Source organism: Pleurodeles waltl, chromosome 1_1 (assembly GCF_031143425.1).
Source record: "Pleurodeles waltl isolate 20211129_DDA chromosome 1_1, aPleWal1.hap1.20221129, whole genome shotgun sequence".
In the NCBI taxonomy this organism is placed as follows: domain Eukaryota; kingdom Metazoa; phylum Chordata; class Amphibia; order Caudata; family Salamandridae; genus Pleurodeles; species Pleurodeles waltl.
The window spans coordinates 828,821,967-828,842,962 of record NC_090436.1 but is presented as its reverse complement, the minus strand read 5'-3'; positions in this window follow the sequence as shown (position 1 = coordinate 828,842,962).

Here is a 20,996-nt window from a genome sequence, read left to right as displayed (position 1 = left end):
TCTCACTAGTCACAAAGCCTTTGCTGCATGCACGCCTCAACAATCAGAATGTAAAAACTCCCCGCATGTTTCCGCCGAATCTACCTGATAACAGCCCTTGCGTGTCGTCAAGTTAGCCGCTTTGTCTCACTTCCCACCCTCTCTCTTTCCTGCCGCCCCCTCCTTCGCCTGCCTGTGCGTGACAACTTCAGACGATGAGTCGTGCTCTTGGAAACTTGAAACGGTAGTCCAAATAATGACACAGAAACTGTACGATAAACACAACCAAGGTCCGACCCCTTCCAAGAAGCTGGTCTCCGGGTATTGGCTAAAAAAAGCACGATAAATTACATTCTTCATAAACAAGTCCCGGGTAGCGGGGTGGAGAGGGCCGGGGATGAGGGGTATTTCTGCTGCGTGTGCTTTCGAGCGCTTTGTTGTGGTGCTGGAACGCGCTGAGCCTGCAGGGGACGGAGGAGTCCTAGCCTGTGCTATTATCGTACGTCTTGTGCTGGTTGCACAAGCTGCTGCAGAGATGATGAAATGAGAGCAGGGAGCTTATTTACCAAGGAGGTGTGGGACAGACAAGCTGTACCGCCACCAGTGCTGGAAACCGCGTTTGTCAGATTATAACAGCCCTTGTTTACCAGATGGTTAGGAAAGGCCAACGTCATGTATAAGATCTGCCTGTGAGCCAGGGTTCAAGGGCTCCCCGGAAGCCAGCGCCTTCAGAGAGAAAGGCAATGTCTCCTTCCGATGGCAATATAGGCCAGAGGTGTTGGCATTGTGGCCCTAGTTTATATGCACTGACCACCTCACGATCTACCTTCTTTGGCAAACCAGTCACGTGAAAGCCGGTTGTTGCACTTTGTATTAATACAGTCTGACATTTAAAGGAAGGATTACAAGGAAATAAATACGTGCAGAAAGTTTGGTAAGGTACATATTACACAAGGACAAAAGGGAAGGGCATGTATTCTATTGTGGCCAGCCATACACTATGTAAAGTGTGAGAAACTGACTAACCCCACTTGTCCTTTACCCAAGAGGCACCCGGACCTCATACTTCATTCCTTTATCTAAAACTTTGAACCACAGCATTGCCGTAGACCCAGCTATTGTAAATGCCTTACATCACTTCTTCGCTTAAGGAGAAATGCCGCTCAGTAGCTATAGAAACCAGGAATATGAATGCTATTCTCGGTTTAGCCACTAGAACACATTGTGTGATCTTGGGCAAATTATAATTCCTATCTTGATTTTTTTTCAGTTTGTACCAACATTTTGCGGAATTCACAAAAAGGGCGAAAGCCGGATTACGTGTCACTTGACCATTAGGCACTGCAGAAGGCGAATAGAGGCGGTTTAGTTTGCCGTAACGTGCTAAACACGTCTTCTCACTCAAAAAGCGATGCACGCATGTTCACCGACCGGTGAAACCCAGGTGCTTTTTATTTACATTCTCTTATAAAAAGACATGATGGTTTCTTAAATTGCTTTAAACATTGATAGTGTTATTTGTTTAATCACATAACAAATGAAACGCCAATAGACCCTGTTACACAACGTTGGATGGGTGACGTAATGCTATCGCAGGTCACATATGTTCAGTGTTCACTGTGGTGCCTGAGGACATGGCACGCAGAAGCAACGAGCACCTAAGATTCCACATTATCAGGCAATGTTTTGATTTATTCTGGCACATCCCTCTCCCCATCGAACACACCCACCCCCATTTTATGTGTCTGCACAAACTGGGGCGGGCTCTCCTCCTCAATCCGGGGCAGGTTGCTCACGTGCAGCATTGAATGAGAGCTCAATGTTCCAGCAGCTAGACGGTTTCTGAGAACCAGCGCTGTGTCCTCAGATGAACTTCCCTGCTGCTTGCTGCAGTGCACTCCTTAAAGTGGCGATGTCGGGCAGCCCAGCAGGAGCCGCTCTCTGAAAGGCGTCAACGTGAGACACCGTGACTTATGAATAGCAGACGCTAGCACTCCGAGTCCCTGCGATGAATTCCGAGGTGTATTTGAGGACGTCTCAGAGCAAACGAGAAACGCGCCGCAGAACTTATTTTAAACTCAAGAGACATGTAATGAGTTGGAGTCTTTGTTTTGAACGACGACTAGACACAATAGAACTTTTCCCCCACGATTGTGGGATTGTGTTCCGTAATGGAGGATTGATCTTTATCTGCTGTGTTTTGTGGAGTGACACAATGTGTTTTGTGCTAAATGGTTTTATTTATAATGCTTCTTTTTCCTCACACATAAACATTATTTTCTCTCATCAATTGCAGGATTAAAAAAAATCCCTATTCGTATAATGTGCGTGGCACAACGAGAAGACGAGGCATACGCACACAATGGCGTTGGTCTATCTTGGTCTTCCTGGTGGTCTTAATGATGCCAACCACCTCGATGTATTAAGACAACTGTGGCAAACACACCACCGCCTCATATAACAAAGGGTAATCACATCCCAAAGCATCCATGTAGGGGCGTGTCCTCGTCTTCTAGCTGAATTTGTTGCGCTGTCAGCTTTGTACAGTATATTCCAAGTTCGTTCCTTTTCCCACCGTCAGTTTTTGTTACAGTGGCATGAGTCTGGTTAGGATGCCCGCACATGGCTTGCTGAATGGTGACAGCGATGGGGTATGAGGCAAGGTCTGGTGTATAGCGCTGCTACCCCTAGTACCTTAGTGGGTGTGCAATTGGCGTTTATCACAATATCATGCATGCAACATAATAATGCTAGGACAACGTTTGTGGGTATAATATGTCGCAAGTTTATTATTTACACAGGTTGGGTTAGCTTACGGGCGATCCCGGTGTCGGAGATGAGTTTCTTAAACATTGGCCGACACCCATCCTGAGAAAGCTAGAGCTGTTCCGTCTGGTGTTCTCTGCACCAACACTCTTAGCATCTTACTGCTCGTTCCTTTATTGTGGTTTACCACTTTATCAATTTGTCATGCTCCTGACAAGTCAGAGCGAGACCCCGGCCAGTCTCCACAGTTGCTCAGGATTTCAACTGTCCCTTGCGGGATTCAGGAGCGCCGTCACGTCATCCCAGGCCCCGCCGTAAAGGCTCCAAGTAGCCTGAGGAATAGCTTTTGGCTCCAGGAATCACCATCTGGAGGCCTTTTAATCATTTATAAAGCTTTAGGATCGCCCTGTAACTCCGCTTTGCAACGCTTCTTGAGGTTCCTGTAGAGAAATTCATGTTGTAAACACCTCTTTGACATATGTGACCATCTCTTCATCTCTGAATGCATGAGCTTGTTTCCATGTCGTAGGGGCGAGTGGGCGGTTGCTCGCCTTTCGCAACAAGAGGCCCAGCCCTGCGAGGTCACCCCTTAAATGGACCTCCTGGCCTCACTCCTCCCTCCTCGCACCTTTAGGGGCCATAAACAGGGGGTGGACCACCCTCCCTAGGTACGGAGGCCCCTCCTGGCCATTTTTCCCTCTAACAGGGGAGCGACGCTAAGAAGCTGTCCCCCTTATTGTTGCCCTACGTGCGACGTGGCCAGCCACATAGCGCTGCTACCCCTAGTCCCTTAGTGGGTGTGCAATTGGGTTTATCACAATATCATGCATGCGACATAATAATGCTAGGACAATGTTTGTGGGTATAATACGTTGCAAGTTTATTATTTACACAGGTTGGGTTAGCTTACGGGCGATCCCGGTGTCGGAGATGAGTTTCTTAAACATTGGCCGACACCCATCCTGAGAAAGCTAGAGCTGTTCCGTCTGGTGTTCTCTGCACCAACACTCTTAGCATCTTACAGCTCGTTCCTTTATTGTGGTTTACCACTTTATCAATTTGTCATGCTCCTGACAAGTCAGAGCGAGACCCCGGCCAGTCTCCACAGTTGCTCAGGATTCCAACTGTCCCTTGCGGGATTCAGGAGCGCCGTCACGTCATCCCAGGCCCGCTGTAAAGGCTCCAAGTAGCCTGAGGAATAGCTTTTGGCTCCAGGAATCACCATCTGGAGGCCTTTTAATCATTTATAAAGCTTTAGGATCGCCCTGTAACTCCGCCATGCCTCGGGGATGGCATCTCGCGATAACCGAGGCCCCCCCACCTGTGCTCCTCCCTTACTTATTAATTCTCAGGCTGTTATCTCAAGAGGGTCTCTACTCTTGTTAGGAAGTATCTGTGCCCGCCTCAGACCGGTGTACCCATCTGCTGAATACAAACCGTGCTGATTCGCACTAGCGCGGGTTGATTCCCTGCCTGGACATTCCACTTGTGGCTGGAGACCCGGCTCCCTGAATCCCCTCCCCTGGGATCATTTTGGCCCCAACTATTCCCCAGTCCTCCCTCAGGCGACAGTTCTGGCCAGACCCAGTGTTAAGATGTCCTGCCACCGTGGACTTCCCCCGCCAGTTGTTTAGCTAGTTTCCCCCAGGTGGAATCTGGAAAGCCTGGCTTAACCCCTTCTTGGCCCCAGCTGGCCAGCTCTAGCTCACATATGGCACATCCCGTGCCAGGGGTTCCCATCCAGGCGAGTTTGCTGTAGCTGAAACCGGGGTTTCAGCCACCCACTCTGGCCAGGTGTTCTGCTCTGGCCACCAAGGAGTGGGCCCATCATCATACTGTCGCAGTCCCTAGATGGACGAGAAGGGAAGCATTACCTCACAATTTCTTGACATCTGTTACAGCACTTGTTATGGCTCGACAATGCTACAATATATTCAAGCCCCTTTTTTTTATTTTATTTTTTAAAATATTTTTAGCACCTTAGGCAGGCCCTTAACTTCTTCGGATGTGTCCGCCATTACCGCAGTCAGTACCCTGCTTTTGCTATTGCTCCCCACATGCCCCCCTTTCAATGGGCCTGCTTTAAGGTTGGCCGTCTGGTGAAGCAGAGGTATCTTGTTTGAGAGGGGCATGGGTGTCCCTCCGGAGTAGATCTATTGGGGGACCTTAATGCAAGAGCTCATCAGAGTTCCTCTGCATCTCTCTCTTCACCTTCTGCCAAAGGATCGACCGCTGACTGCTCAAGACGCCTGCAAAACCGCAACCAAGTAGCTAAGACGACTACTGTACCTCAGTTCCGCCATGTCCCGTCCCATGTTGAGCTCACCCCCATCTTTGGGCCCAAACTGAAGTGCCTCTCCTCGCCTGTGCCACAACTTCCTTTGTTTGTAAATTTTGAACCTGTGGTTCTTAAATAAACTAAGAAAGATATTTTCTATACAACCTATTGGCCTGGAATTGTCTCTGAGTGTGTGTTCCTAATTCATTGCCTGTGTGTGAACAACAATGCCCAGCACTACCCTCTGATAAGCCTACTGCTCGACCACACTACCCCAAAATAGAGCATTAGGATTCTCTCTTTTTGGCACTATCTTACTTCTAAGGGGAACCCTTGTACTCTGTGCATGCTATTTCTTACTTTGAAATAATACCTACCGAGCCAGCTTCCTACCGCCGGGCTACAGTTCTGCCTTGCTGAAAATCATTTAACATTCCTAAACCTCTGGCGCTCCTTTCGTTTATCTGTTTATTCATTATTATTATTATTTTTCAATAACCCACTTCATGCCTGCATCCAAGACGCCGGCGCTGCTGCCCACCGATTGGTCACAACCCTTCTCTTTGAGGCAGCTGGGGCCCAGCATTATTACCTGCATAAACTCCTGCCACACGGGCCTGCCTCGTCAGATTGACAACAACACGTCTCATCTCAGTAGCTGGGCCGCAGGTTCCTTCCCTGCCTAGTCTCCTGCGACAGGCCTTTGCTTCATAACTCACTTTGTCCCCTCATAAATCCAATGACAAGTCCCTAAAATTACAACATCATAATAAGTTCAAGTGCCACGCCTTGCTCTCTTATGACTGTAAGACAGAATTTGGAGGCAGGTTATAAATCACAGTTGGTAGGTCCCATATTGCAAGTTCCATCCTGTAAATTGCACCGGAGTCCTGCTATTTGCGGCTACGCTTCTGCTTCGCATCTTAATGCTATACTTACTTCTATATGTTTGTTTCTTTTTATTATTAAAATGCACCTGCGCCTGGACTCGTTCGCCTGACTCAACCCTCCAACAAGTCCCTATCTTATGTATGCTGCCACCGACGTTCTTGCATGTCCGATCTGGTGGTGCTGTCCTACTCTCCACCGCTGCCCCCCTTCGCTAAGTCCTGTGATGCCACAGTGCACCTTCTGTGGTGGGGGCAGCCGGGTTACCAATGCTACACATCACATACTGTTGATAATAGGGCAGCTGTGCTACCCATGTTACCTATAACATAATGTTGATAATGGTACCCTAGGGTAAACGTCCTTCGAGCAGGATCCGAACCCGAGACCTAAAGATCCCTGACTTTGCATTACCGTCCTCCGCTCTGCCAACTGAGCTATCGAAGGGGCCGTTAACCTACTGCCCCACAAGATTCCCTAGGCCTTCTTGAATAGACCTTGTACCAGGACCCCTTGGTTTGGCCGTCTTGCGGGACGAGGGGCTGAAGCCTAGCCCCGAACCTGGTTCCCCCGCTCAAGGTTGCCGCTACCGTTGTGTTGTTGATTTATTAATGCAAACTCGACACAATGGTATTAGAGCGTTGTTAGTTGACTTCATTCGCGCCCACTCTACCTGAGGGTAGGAAAGCTCGGAGATACGGTGATTGGCACACATGTGCCCACCCCCCTCAGGCGGCATCTCTAGTTGTTACGCATCCTCCCCCGTGCACTTGACCTTACCATATATATATATATATATATATATATATATTCCTTTTTTTTTCTTTTTTAACTCAACCTTTAGTGTCCCAATAAGATACCCCCGTTTTCTTTTCATTTTTTTTATTTTTTTTATTATCCTTTGCATGAACCTCGTATGTCATAATGCCTTAAGATTGCTGCGTATCCCTGTGTTATAACTGAACGTGGGGGCATTCAGCTCCCCAGGTGGCCTCCCCAAGGAATTCTTAGTAATGCTACAATTTAACAAGGCCGTTCTTAGTTTCGCCAGGTAATTGTTTCATGATGCGGGGTTGCCTCACGCGTACACATATCGTTCGTATATAACTTAACCTCATGCTGTGGGTACTCACTGAGATACTGTTGGGGTATTGTCCTGAAATAAAGTGCCCTTATTTCTTGTAATTCTGTGTATTGTGTTGCTTATAATATTGTGCGTATGACACCAGTGGTAAGTAGGAGAAAGCAGAGGCTGAATCACTTCTTGTGTAGATAAGATGGTCAGTACTGAGGGCACTCACTGAGATCCTTTTGGCATATTGTCATAAAATAAAGGACCTTTCTTTTAGTATATCTGTGTATTGTGTTTTCTTATGCTATTGTGCATACGAAACCCGTGGTACGGTAGGAGCTCTGTATGTCTCCTAGTCCAGCTGAAGCTGCTCTGCTATAGCTACCTTCTATCGGCCTAAGCTGCTAGAAACACCTCTTCTACACTAATAAGTGATAACTGGACTTGGCACAAGGTGTAAGTACCTCTGGTGCCCCCTACAAGCCAGGCCAGACTCCTACACTGTGCAACTGCGCACCCCTTCGGCCTGAGAAAGGTGCCCTGACCAGACGCCCCCATTTTTTAATTTGTTTTTTGCTATGATATATCTATCAATGTATATATATATCCTTTTTTTTTTTTTAAAGTGTACCGGCTAGCAACTACAAGCCGCTTTGCCGGGCCTGTCAGGGCCGCCCCACACGAAGCGAATCGATAACAGTTAGTCGCCACAATCCGCTGGCTATCATTCAATTATAATGTCTGTCAGGGAATCAGGACTTTACTTTGCAGAAGCTCCTCTGAAGGGGCTCTAGGGGTGATAGGAAATGCCGTTAATTGAAAACCGAGACCCAGGCCGACTACTCATTACTGCCCGTTGCTTTTGTGGGGTAGTTTTAAAAGCTATGGATATGCCTTTCACCTGAACATGCTGTAGCTGAACTTTCTTTGTAGGCTGCCAGCAAGAGCCCCCTTTTTATTTTTTATTTTTTATTTACTTATTTTTTTTTTTATTATTATTTTTTTTTTTTTTGGGTAAGTTGTGGATAGTTGCCTTAGTTTGGAATATTGGCTGCATTCCTTCGTTTTGCCTCTTTTTGAGGTACACAATATACCCTCGAAATGCGACCCCGGAACATATAATTAATAATGAGAAAGTCCAGACACGAATGGATGTCGCTAATTTACACGGTTTCCGCTCGCATCCCTGGGAATGCGGCGGCCTTCAGCATGACAGAGCAACTCCATCCTCGCATGCCCCTTGCAGTGCTCTGCGCAATGTCTGCCGTTTACTTGGCAGTGATATTGCTTGGGCCAGAAAGGCGTCTGCTCGGAACCCTGGCTTTTGACCCAAACAGCTCCATTCCTCAAGCGCTTGCTGTGCCCGGACTTAAACTGACGGATTGGGTGTGCACTCGCCCTCGCCCTCGCGTATTCTGAAACTCCCAGCAACATCCCACACTGTTTCAGATTAAGGCAGCCTCGGAGGGCCAGACCGGATGCGCTGGCACTTAACATACCAAGAACCAATATACGAGCACGCAGTATTCCGGGTCTAGCGCCAAATACGCACTAGTTCAGAGGGCACTCAGAAAACCGGTAAGATGCCTGCTGCATCGTTCCTAGGACTGCCACATTCGACGCCCCTCCCACCCCAGCGGAGTATATTCCGTGATCACATGTGATTAATACGGGGCTAAACTGTACCAGTCTGCCGGGTCGGACTGCGTTCAGAGAAACAACCGAACACCTAACTAAAATGGGCTACCAGTCCCATAATCGAATGTACATAGTTCACTGTGGTAGGTTACGTAGTAAGCACGCTCTGCCCGACTAGGTGCAAACGTTAAATACCTGCGCTGCCATTGTTTCTCTTTCACCGGAGAGTGATGCTTTCCACCACGCACCCTCCTCCCGTGGGGAGATCTCAGAAAGCCGAAAGCCGAGATCGCCCAACCGAATGCCGCTCACCTGGAGCACCCAAACATTTAAGTGTCTTAAAGTCTGCTGGGCGGCGGTGCCCCCGACTTACAACCCCGCCCGAAGCAATGTGCCTCGGAGTGCCTGCAGGCAGCGGCTGTGGGATCCAATCTCCCGTACATTATCACTGCCCGACCCCCACCCGAGGAGCCGTGCGCGCGCATGCTGCCACCTGTCAGTAAACACGCACTGGCAAGAAACATTCTAAACACCATAAGTATTTGTACCATCATTCCTTATGCGGCGATACCCTGGGAATACAATGGCTGTGTTTAAGCCAGTTACGGCGCCCTTCAGTTTATTTATTTAATTATTTTCTTTATTCATTTAACATTTATTATTTATTTATCTAGATGCGAAATTCGCTTATGCTTAACAGTTGTTAAATGTTGTAATGCCTGTTGGAAACCCAGGCATTCCCTAGCCGTTCATTGCCACGAAACCCCAGCCGTTGCCCCTGACCGTGGGAGAGTGGGGGGAGGGGGCTGGCTGCCACTTTGTTGCCAAGCACCACTCGGCCCTTTGCAGTATCGGCCCGCCCCTCGCCCCAGTTCCTTCCGGCGTCCGGTGAGGGCGCCTATGCCGCCGCTAATGGGAACTTTTACCTGGTCCCGGCGTGCCCGAACCCTGACAAAAACACGATGATGCTGACTCGGCCATATCAGCGCCTGCCGCCGCTTCCGCCACTCTATGTAGCCGTGCCATGTCAAATGGCGCGCGTCCCCCCGAAAGATCTAGGGGCCAGATGTAGCAAAAATGCAATTTGCGACTTGCAAATTGCGAGTCCCTGCGACTCGCAATTTGCAAGTCGCAAATTGCTATGCAGTACGGTGTCTCAGACACCGACTGCAACTCGCAATGGGGTCGCAATGACCCACCTCATGAATATTCATGAGGTGGGTCGCAAATTGCGGCCCCATTGCGAGTATAGGCACTCGCTAACATGGAGGCCTGCTGACGTCAGCAGGCCTCCATGTTAGCGACCTGCTGTTAAATAAAGCAGGTTTTTTTTTTTTGAAGTGTAGCCCGTTTTCCCTAAGGGAAAACGAGCTGCACTACAAAAAAACCCGAAACCTTTAGTTTCGGATTTTTCAGGGCAGGGAGTGGTCCCTTGGACCACTCCCTGCCCTGAAAAAATAATATGGGGTCCAGTCACAAAGGGGAAGGGGTCCCATGGGGACCCGTTCCCGTTTGCGAGTGGGTTACCATCCACTTCAAGTGGATGGTAACTGCGACTCCATTTGCGACCGCGTACGCGGTCGCAACTGGAGTTGCATACCACTCCGACTCGCAAATAGGAAGGGAACACCCCTTCCTATTTGCGAGTCGCAAATGCATATTGCGAGTCGGTAACGACTCACAATATGCATTTGTGAATTGCAAACCCACGTTTGCGAGTCGCAAACGCCGATTTTCGCCGTTTGCGACTCGCAAAAGGGTTGCTACATCTGGCCCTAAGACTGCAGCCACTTACACGCGATGAGGTGAGGAACGTTGCGGGTAGGGACACATGGATATCCTGGAGCGGCGGTAGGTGTGTTTGCAATGGGGGGGGGGTGGGCTGACTCTTGCTGAACGAAGCCTTTCATTCAATGCTGATGCCGGCTTCGAAACCCGATGAGCTTTCTATATTTATTTGTTACTTATTGTTAGGGTAAACGATTTTGGACTCGGGACCCCCCGAGCAATCCCTTTAACTTTTTATTTTTTTGCTTCGTGCGCCCGCCGCCATAATGGTGTTTGGGCCTCGCGTGCCCGCAGCCATATGGGCGTTGGGGTGGAGGCGTCCGCACGCCTGACCTCGCACGCCCCATGGCCCAGTGCCCTACCATCGACGGCTGGTTTCTTCGTAGGTCCGAGACTGAAGCGCTTCCGAGGCTTCATTGGCGCCCAACACTGCCGGGCTTCATGCGGGGCCCGCACCTGGCCGAGACACTCCTGCTCGACCATCCCTGTGCGCGCCCTCGGGAGCCCTCTCGCCCAGGTACTGCCGCGAAAAGGCCCCTGCATGCCGTTGGCGGGTGCGTGCAATTTGCTGCTTGGAACCGGGTTCCTAAATATCCCGGGTGCCCTAAGATAACCTGCGACTATGCCGGCGCCGCCCGCACGGGACGAGTGCGGCTTTGCTTCAGTGCCGAACCGAAGTCTGGGAAGGGCAGGACAGAGGGGCTCAGCTTCGGAGCCCGAACCGAAACTGAGCGAAAGAGATCAGGAAAGGTGAAAGGAAGGGTTTGCGGGTGGCAGCGACTGAAGGGAGCGGGTGGCATCTTATTTCTGCACTCGCGTCTTCATGTAGTTTTAAACACAATGCTAACACTGTTAGCGTGAAAATGTACCTGGGTGCTTCAAAAATAACCCAGCACAAGCGAGTGTGCGTAAAAAAAGGCGTGCGATGGGTCGACATTACTTATGAGCGAGACCTTGCGTCGTTTCTCCTTCAGTCGAGTTGGCGTGCGTCGTTTCTTCTCTCCGAAGGAGAGCGATGCACCAATTCAAACCACACTCTCGGGTCCTGGCAGGCCTTGCATCATTTTTGCACACCCAGCGATGTTTGCGTCGAAAATCCTGCTGCACGATGATCTGAAAAGCACGCAGCGCGGGTTGTGATCTCACCAGTCTTTGTCAGCGATGCTGCACGTCGTTTCTCCAACCGTGGGCGTCGATCTTCCGGTCGTGTTACAGGCAAGCATTGATTTTCAGCTGCGAAGCCAGCAGCGCGTCGATTTTCAGCCGCAGATCGGAGTTGCGTCGATCTTTTCCTCGCACGGCGGTTGGTATGTGGATTTCTCACTCTTGGGCTGCCAGCTTCTCCTTTCAGGGTCCCAGGATCTGGATGGGCACCACGTGGCAGAGTAGTTGTCTAAATCAAGCCATTGGAGAGTTCTTCACAAGAAGGAAGACAACACAAAGTCCAGTCTTTGTCCTCTAGCACAGGCAGAAGCAGCAACTGCAGGATAGCTCCACAAAGCACAGTCACAGACAGGGCAGCTCTTCTTCCTCAGATCTTCATCTCTTCTCCAGGCAGAGGTTCCTCTTGGTTTCCAGAAGTGTTCTAAAGTCTGTGGTTTTGGGTGCCCTTCTTATACACATTTTGGCCTTTGAAGTAGGCCTACTTAAAATAAAAGTCTCTCTTGTTTGTGAAATCCTGCCTTGCCCAGGCCAGGCCCCAGACACACACCAGGGGGGTTGGAGACTGCATTGTGTGAGGGCAGGGACAGCCCTTTCAGGTGTGAGTGACCACTCCTCCCCTCCCTCCTAGCACAGATGGCTCATCAGGAAATGCAGACTACACCCCAGCTCCCTTTGTGTCTCTGTCTAGTGACATGTGCAACCAGCCCAACTGTCAAACTGACCCAGACAGGGAATCCACAAACAGACAGAGTCACAGAAATGGTTTAAGCAAGAAAATGCTCACTTTCTAAAAGTGGCATTTTCAAACACACAATCTTAAAAGCAACTTTACTAAAAGATGTATTTTTAAATTTTGAGCTCAGAGACCCCAAACTCCACATATCTATCCACTCCCAAAGGGAATCTACACTTTAATCATATTTAAAGGTAGCCCCCATGTTAACCTATGAGAGGGACAGCCCTTGCAACAGTGAAAAACAAATTTAGCAGTATTTCACTGCCAAAACACACTACTATATGTCCTACCCTAACCATACACTGCACCCTGCCCTTGGGGCTACCTAGGGCCTACCTTAGGGGTGTCTTACATGTAAGAAAAGGGAAGGTTTAGGCCTGGCAAGTGGGTACACTTGCCAAATCGATATTTACAGTTAAAAACTGTAAACACACACACAGACACTGCAATGGCAGGTCTGAGACATGATTACAGAGCTACTTATGCAGGTGGCACAACCAGTGCTGCTGGCCCACTTGTAGTATTTGAATTACAGGCCCTGGGCACCTCTAGTGCACCTTACTAGGGACTTAATAGTAAATCAAATATGCCAATCATGGATAAACCAATTACATACACCTTTTGTATAGGGGCACTTGTACGTTAGCACTGGTTAGCAGTGGCAAAGTGCCCAGAGTAACAAAAACAGAAAAAACAGAGTCCAGCACACATGAAAAACCTGGGAAACAGAGGCACAAAGTTAGGGAAAACCACGCCAAGGATGAAAAGTCTAACACGTGTCCACCCCAGCTGAAAGTGGGGAGCAACTACCCAACCTCATGGGAGTTCTCATCACTAAGGCAGAAGAACCTGGACAGACAATCAGCATTGGCGTTTTCTGGACCAGGACGATGTTCCACCGTAAAGTCCCTCCCCTGTAGGGAAATGGACCACCTCAACAGTTTGGGATTCTCACCCCTCATCTGCATTAACCATCTGAGGGGCCTGTGGTCGGTCTGAACCCGGTAGTGAGTCCCAAACAGGTGGGGCCTTAGCTTCTTCAGCACCCAGACCACAGCAAATGCTTCACGTTCTATGGCACTCCACCTACGTTCCCCGGGAAGTAACCTCCTGCTAATGAAGGCTACAGGTTGATCTAGGCCCTCCTCATTAAGCTGTGAGAGTAGTGCTCCAATACCACACTCTGAGGCGTCTGTTTGCACAACAAACTCCTTGGAGTAGTCAGGTGCCTTCAGCACACTTGCTGTGCACATGGCAGCCTTCAGGGCATCAAAAGCAGTCTGGCAAGCCTCTGTCAAGATCACCTTTTTGGGTTGCTTCTTAGAAGTCAACTCAGTCAAGGGGGTAACAATGGTACCATATCCCTTGACAAACCTCCTGTAGTAGCCAGTGAGACTTAAAAAGGCTGTCACCTCAGTCTGGGATTTGGGAGGCTCCCAAGCCAGAATGGTGTCAAGTTTTGGCTGTAGGGGTGCCACCTGGCCACTCCCTACCTGGTGTCCCAAGTACACCACAGAACCCTGCCCTATTTGGCACTTGCTTGCCTTAATAGTGAGGCCTGCCTTCTGCAGGGCCTCTAACACTCTCCAGAGGTGTTGCAGATGTTCCTCCCATGTAGAACTAAACACAACAATGTCATCCAGGTAGGTGGCACTGAATTCATCCAGCCCAGCCAACACCTGGTTGACCAACCTCTGAAAGGTGGGAGGGGCATTATTCATCCCAAATGGCATCACTTTAAATTGAAAGTGTCCATCTGGGGTAGAAAATGCTGACCTCTCCTTGGCCCCCTCAGTTAAGGCAATCTGCCAGTACCCAGACGTTAAGTCAAACATACTGAGGTACTTGGCAGCTCTCAACCGGTCAATGAGTTCATCAGCTTGGGGGATGGGGTGTGCATCAGTCTTGCTGACCGCATTGAGTCCCCATTAGTCTACACAGAACCTGAGTTCTGGAGTAGCACCAGGTACAGCAGCCTTTGGGCCCAATACCACTGGGCTGGCCCAGGGACTGCTGAAATGCTCAATAAACCCTAAGGTTAACATCTTGGATACTTCATCCCGAATGCTAGCCCTGACCCTGACAGTCACCCTGTAACCTTTCTGTTTAATGGGTGGACTGTCCCCAGTGTCCACATTAGTGTGCACAAGTGTGTGACCCCTGGGATCAGGGAAAACAGTGAGGCAAAATGTCCCAACACCTGGCGACAGTCCCTCTGCTGCTCTGCAGTCAGGGAGGGGGAGAGGATCACTTGGTACCCCTATCAGATACCACTTCCTTGGGGACCCCCATGTGGGTAAAACCCTCATCAAAGCACGACCCACCATAGGGGGAGTGATTGACCTCAGAGGAATGACTTCTGGGTACCGGGTGGCATGGTCCACCAAGACCAGGATAAACCTGTGGCCCATGGCTGTCTTGGGATCCAGAGGCCCCGCAATGTCAATGCGAACCCTTTCAAAGGGGGTACTGACAACAGGAAAAGGTTGGAGGGGAGCCTTACATTTCCCCCCACTCTTGCCACTTGACTGACAAGTTTGGCAAGACCTGCAATGTGCATCTGAGTGCCTGCGGATTAGGGGCCAGTGGAAGTGGGTGACAAGCCTGTCAAAGGTCTTGTCCCGCCCCAAATGTCCAGCTAAAGGCACATCATGAGCCAACCCCAGTAGGAAGGCCCTGAAGCACTGGGGTAGGACCAGCACACGGGCTGACCCAGGCTCAGGAACCTTAGGCTCACTATACAGGAGGCCTTCCTCCCAGTAGATCAGGTGAGATCCTGGCTCCTTGCCAGCTGCCTGGTGTGTAGCCTACTGCCGCAAACCCTCCAGAGTAGGGCATGTCTTCTGTACTGGTAGGTCTGCCTTCCTGCTGCCACTGCGACAGCTCAGGGACCTCCCCCAGTTCAGCCATCTGTTCCCCTGTAGACTCCGGGGCGTCACCGGAGGAACATCTGGGGCCAGTTTCCCGCGCCCCATTCCCTTCCTCTGTTTGGCGGTTCCCTGGGCCACTCTTTCAGGCTCCAGGGGCTCTTGACCACCCTGATGGGCTGCCATTGACCGGGTGGATACACATACCCACCCAGGCCGACCCAACATCTCCAAGTGAGACCTGTGTTCCACCTCCTTCCAAGGCAGGTCATTGCATAGCAAACAATCCACAGGCATGGTTGAACTCACAGATACCTTCAAGGAACCTGAGACCTCCCCCCATTCAAAGGGAACCTGCGCCACTCTGCACAGGCGCTCTGAGTTGTCCACTGCAACTACTTGGTGAAATACCCAGGGATCAATCTGCTCTTCAGACACCAGCTGACACCTCACTGTAGTCACACTGGCTCCTGTGTCTCTCAGAGCGTCCACCTTCTGTCCATTGATGGTCACCCACTGCCTGTACTTTTTAGTGTTCTCAGGCACGAGGGTTCTCTGGACCATCTCACTGTCCCCTAGTGAGACAATGGTCATCTCAGCTGGCTCCCACCCACCTAGAACCAACCCCTCCCCAAGCGCTCTACTAGCCAAACCCTGGGGCTGTGCACCAGTGGGTGCTGGTGTACTCTTGGGGCATTTGGGGGCCACTGGCTTCCCTTTGGAGAACCATGGCTTCTTCTCACAGGGGGTCTGGGAATCCTTACTATGGGAATCAGTTTGGGGCCCATTAGAGAACTCCCCAGTTTACCCTTACCCCTCCCTTTCTTCTGAGAGGGACCCTGCCCACCCTTGGCGTGGTCTCCCCCATACCTCTTCTGGACCCTGGTGCTCTCCCAGCAGTCCGCTTCCTGTCAAGCTTCCTGGTGCTGGCGCAGCTCTGGAAAACATAAACTGTACGAGTGCTCCCAAGCAATCAGATTGTAAAGCCCCTCATACATAGTTAGTTTACTGCCCTTCACCCAACCATCCAGTGCCCTGCAAAAAGAATCAACACATTCCAACCATGTTTGGGATTCCTTCTTCTTATAGGACCTAAACTTATCCTTATACTGCTCAGGGGTGAGACCATATCTTGTGAGTAGGGCATCCTTCATGATAGTGTAGGTGAGATTCTGAGCATCCCCTAAGGCTGTCAGTGTATCCCTCCCCTCTACCTCAAAGTGCTGCCACAGACCCGCCCCACAATGAGCTTCAGGGACCAGATTAATGTGGAGAGCAGACTCATACCCATTGGACCACAAGTATATGTCATCCTCCCTCTTGTAATCCTTCACAAGATCATTAGGGTTGTGCACCCTCCTCTCAGGCTGCACTGTGATGTGGCTGCCACCATCCCTACTAGACTGGTTCCTCTGATCCAGCTCCCTTAAGCTGAGCTCATGAGCCAACAACAACTTTTTCTCCTCTATGACCATCCTCATTTTCTCCAACTCCCTCTGGTGCTCCCTCTCTGTCTGTCTGTCCTGCAACTCTTCAGGGGTCAGACCCTTAGATGAAACACTGCTACCTTCCCTGGAGACCCTCTCCCTGGGTATAACAGGCCCACCCACAATACCATTGTGTATGGAATGCTCTTCCTCCTCCTCATCCTCTGTGTGCCCTTCAGTGCTCTTGGCTGTTACCCAGGCCCTCAGTGCCTTTTGCAGTCCCTCCTTCTTGGATGAGCTCTTAATGGGACAGACAAAACTTTTACAGAACTGCTTCAACTGAGCCTTTGTATAGCTTTCTAATTTCTCTAGGTCAAAAGCTGCTCCAACTGATGCATCTCCAGATTGGGACATGATGAAAAGTCAACAAAAGTGCAAAGTTCCAAAAGGCAGAAAACAAGTTCCCAATGAAGTTCAGAAGTCAATCAAAGATTACCACAAAAATGGATGTAGGGAAGAAATCCAAGCAAAAGAGAAAAAACAAAAATCACAAGACAAGTAGTATGTGGTCACATAGTGGTCTGCACTCAAAACAGTAGTGTACACTTAATTACTGTATGTAAAGTACAAATACAAGTCTAATCCCAAACGCTGATCACCAGTGTTAGAAGTGGGTCTTTGGTTGGCAGTCAGGTTACCCTCTGTCCAAGCAAGGACCCTCACTCTAGTCAGGGTAAAAGGGAATCACCCCCAGCTAACCCTTGCTCACCCTCTGGTAGCTTGGCACGAGCAGGTGGCTTAACTTCAGAGTGCTAGGTGTAAAGTATTTGTACCAACACACACAGTAACTTAATGAAAGCACTACAAAATGACACAACACAGGTTTAGAAAATAGAAAATATTTATCTAAACAAAACGACCAAAAAGGACAAAAACCCACATTACACAAGTTGTTATCAATTAAAAAGCAAAAAGAGTCTTCATGTAGTTTTAAACACAACGCTAATGCTGTTAGCGTGAAAATGTACCTGGGTGTGTCAAAAACAACCCCGCATGGGCGAGTGTGCGTCAAAAAGGGCTTGTGATGCCTCAGTATCACTCACGAGCGAAACCTTGTGTCGTTTCTCCTTCAGTGAGGTATAGCTCCGGCTAGCCCATTCCAAGATGCCGGCTGGGCGCCATATTTATGGAATGGCGCTAGCCGACACTAATGCCCTGTTAGCTCCTTTGGAAGGGACGCTAACAGGGCTGGGGAGGCGTGGGGAAACCGGGGCTTGTGTGCCAAATTACGGTGCCACACTGTGTAGACGCAGAAAAATGCCTCTAAGCAGTGTAGTGCCATTTTCTGGCAAACAACCCCCATGGACATGGCTCCTGTCTTAGTAAAGACAGGAGACATGCCCACCACCTCAGTGGCTATGAACAGGGAACGAATGTCCCCTGGGCATGGCCATTGGGGCCAGCGCTGTGCAGGGGGCCCAAGCAGGAAAAAATAAAACAATTTAAATACTTACCGGGACCTACCTGGGATGGGTCCCCCATCCTGTGGTGTCCCTCTGGGGTGGGTGGGTGGTGTCCCTGGGGCCAGGGATGGGCACTTGTGGGCTCTTTCCATGGCCTTTGACCATGGAAATATGCCTACAGGTCCCCTTACACCTGCCCATACCCAGGTGTGAAATAATAGCTACCACTGAGGCTAGGATCACCCATTGATTAGCCACAAGATGAAACTATTTTGCCAGGGTTAGACTGATACCATTATCTCAGAACGTCTGTGGGTTCTACAGGTGATAAAATCAATCCTTCTTTCTCATTACTCACCTGTTGTACATTTAGCACGTATTGGAATGCTATCAATGCCATGCAGACAAATTCTGTGTGTTATTCATTCAGGCAGAGCTTTGCCTGCAATCTAAGCCATGTTTTTCTCATTTCACTGCTAAGGTGCTCATTCAGATGTTTCTATTCTGCTTGTGTGTGACGCCACAAATAGGGTCATTCCGTTAGTTTAAGTAAGTACAAGTATATTCTACAAAGAGAATGTGTTTGAGGCAATGTTTGGGTGAGTATTTCATTTAGTGACATAACTTACACTATGAATGCAGAGCCCCTCAAAGCCTCCGAGCCCATGCTATCCATTTTAATCCTCTGGTTACTGAGATGTGGTGGCCTCAGGAAAGGTTGTAATAAACTGTTGATAAAAGCCAGGAGGACAGTCTCGAGGTAACGTAATCACAATTACAGCTCCAACTGACTGCCTGTACTGGGATAAAAGAAATGGCTTTAAGGTTCGACAACAGGTTGCAGGAGAGAGGCAGAATGTCCAGATTACCTGCTGGTTGTCTTCATCACTCCTAGCCCCAATCGTTCTCATCCCAGTCACCAGAAGTGAGGTGAATGATGTTTGGACAAAATATTGAGTCCAAGTATCTTGTGAACAAAATGTTGTGTCAAGAGTAGCGAGGACACAAATATCGTGAAGGTAAGTTTCTATGGGTATGCAAGTTTTTTTTATACTTAACTTCACATATATGTACGTTCAGTATATATATATATATATATATATATATATATATATATATCTTCAAGGTACATAGGTATGGAGTTAAGAAAAGTAAATCTATACTTACCTATTACCTTCTCGATGTTTTGATCCTCAATATTTTTGACACAATATTCTGTTCACACATATTTTTGTCCTCAAAATTCTGCCAGTGATCCGAGGTGAACCCTACCTTCTTGAGACAGGAAGCTCCAGTAAAGCCCCATCCACCAACCTAGATGATATAAGGAAACTGTCATTCCTAGTATCCCCCTAGTTATACCAATACTAGCTAAAGGCCTTAAAACATGAGTGGGCATGTTGTAATCACTGGGACACAAAAAAGTATGATCAGGAGCAAGGACGATTAGAAGTAAGTAACTGGGACATTATCCCTACAATGTTCTTCCCAATTACTAGTGAGGAAAACCGAAGCAATTGGCCCTTCATCTCGAACATAAAAGGCAATATAATTTTATCAGTGCTCACCCCCTGATTTTTTCATGTCATTACATTGTTAGATTACCTGATTTTGTTAAACACCATCACCAGGTTCTTCCTTCAACATCCAAGCCTTGCAGTCTATATTGAGTCTATAATGATTAATAATAGTGTGAGGTGTAGCCTAAGTTGCCAATCTCCATATGGAAGTTTTTGCCAGAAAAGGAGATTTGAAAAATGCCGGCTAAACCACCACTTTACCCCTATGAAAAGTAGAAAGTAGTATTTAACTGAAGGCCAAGACAAAGAAAAACTCTTAAGCATCCTTGAAACCAAAAATTCATCATCCTCCAAGAGTCCACAGGGATCTGTAACCCCTTCGCTGCCAGGCCTTTTCCCCTCCTGTGCCGAGCCTTTTTTTGGCTATTTGGGCCAGTTTGCACTTAGGCCCTTATAACTTTTTGTCCACATAAGCTATCCAAGCCAAATTTGTGTCCTTCTTTCCCAACCTCCTAGGGATTCTAGGGGTACCCAGAGTATGTGGGTTCCCATGGATTAGACCAAGAAATTAGTCAAAATACAGCAAAAATTTTGTTTAAAAAAAAAAAAAGGGCTGCAGAAGGTGGCTTGTATTTTTCCCCCTGAAAATGTCAACAACAAAGGGTTTGCGGTGCTAAAATCACCATCTTCTCAGCTTTCAGGAACAGGCAGACTTGAATCAGAAAACCCAATTTTTCAACACAATTTTGGCACTTTACTGGGACATACTCCATTTTTACTATTTTTTGGGCTTTCAGCCTTCTTCCAGTTAGTGACAGAAATGGGTGTGAAACCAATGCTGGATCCCAGAAAGCTAAACACTTCTGAAAAGTAGACAAAATTCTAAATTTAGCAAGGGGTAATTTTTGTAGATCCTACAAGGGTTTCTACAGCAAATAACAGCTGAAATAAGAAATTGAGGTAAAAAACCAGCCATTTTTATCCACGTTTTACTCTGTAACTTTTTCCTGCGATGTCAGATTTTTTAAAGCAATATACTGTTACGTCTGCTGGACTCTTCTGGTTGTGGGGATATATAGGGCTTGTAGGTTCATCTAGAACCCGAGGTACTCAGAGCCAATAAATGAGCTGCACCTTGCAATAGGTTTTCATTCTATACCGGATATACATCAATTAATTTGCTGAAATGTAAAGAGTGAAAAAATAGGTATCAAGAAAACCTTTGTATTTCCAACATGGGCATAAGATAAGGTATTGAGAAGCAGTGGTTATTTGCACATCTCTGAATTCCGGGGTGCCCATACTAGCATATGAATTACAGGGCATTTCTCAAATAGACGTCTTTTTCACACACTGTCGTACATTTGGAAGGAAAAAATGTAGAGAAAGACAAGGGGCAATAACACTTGT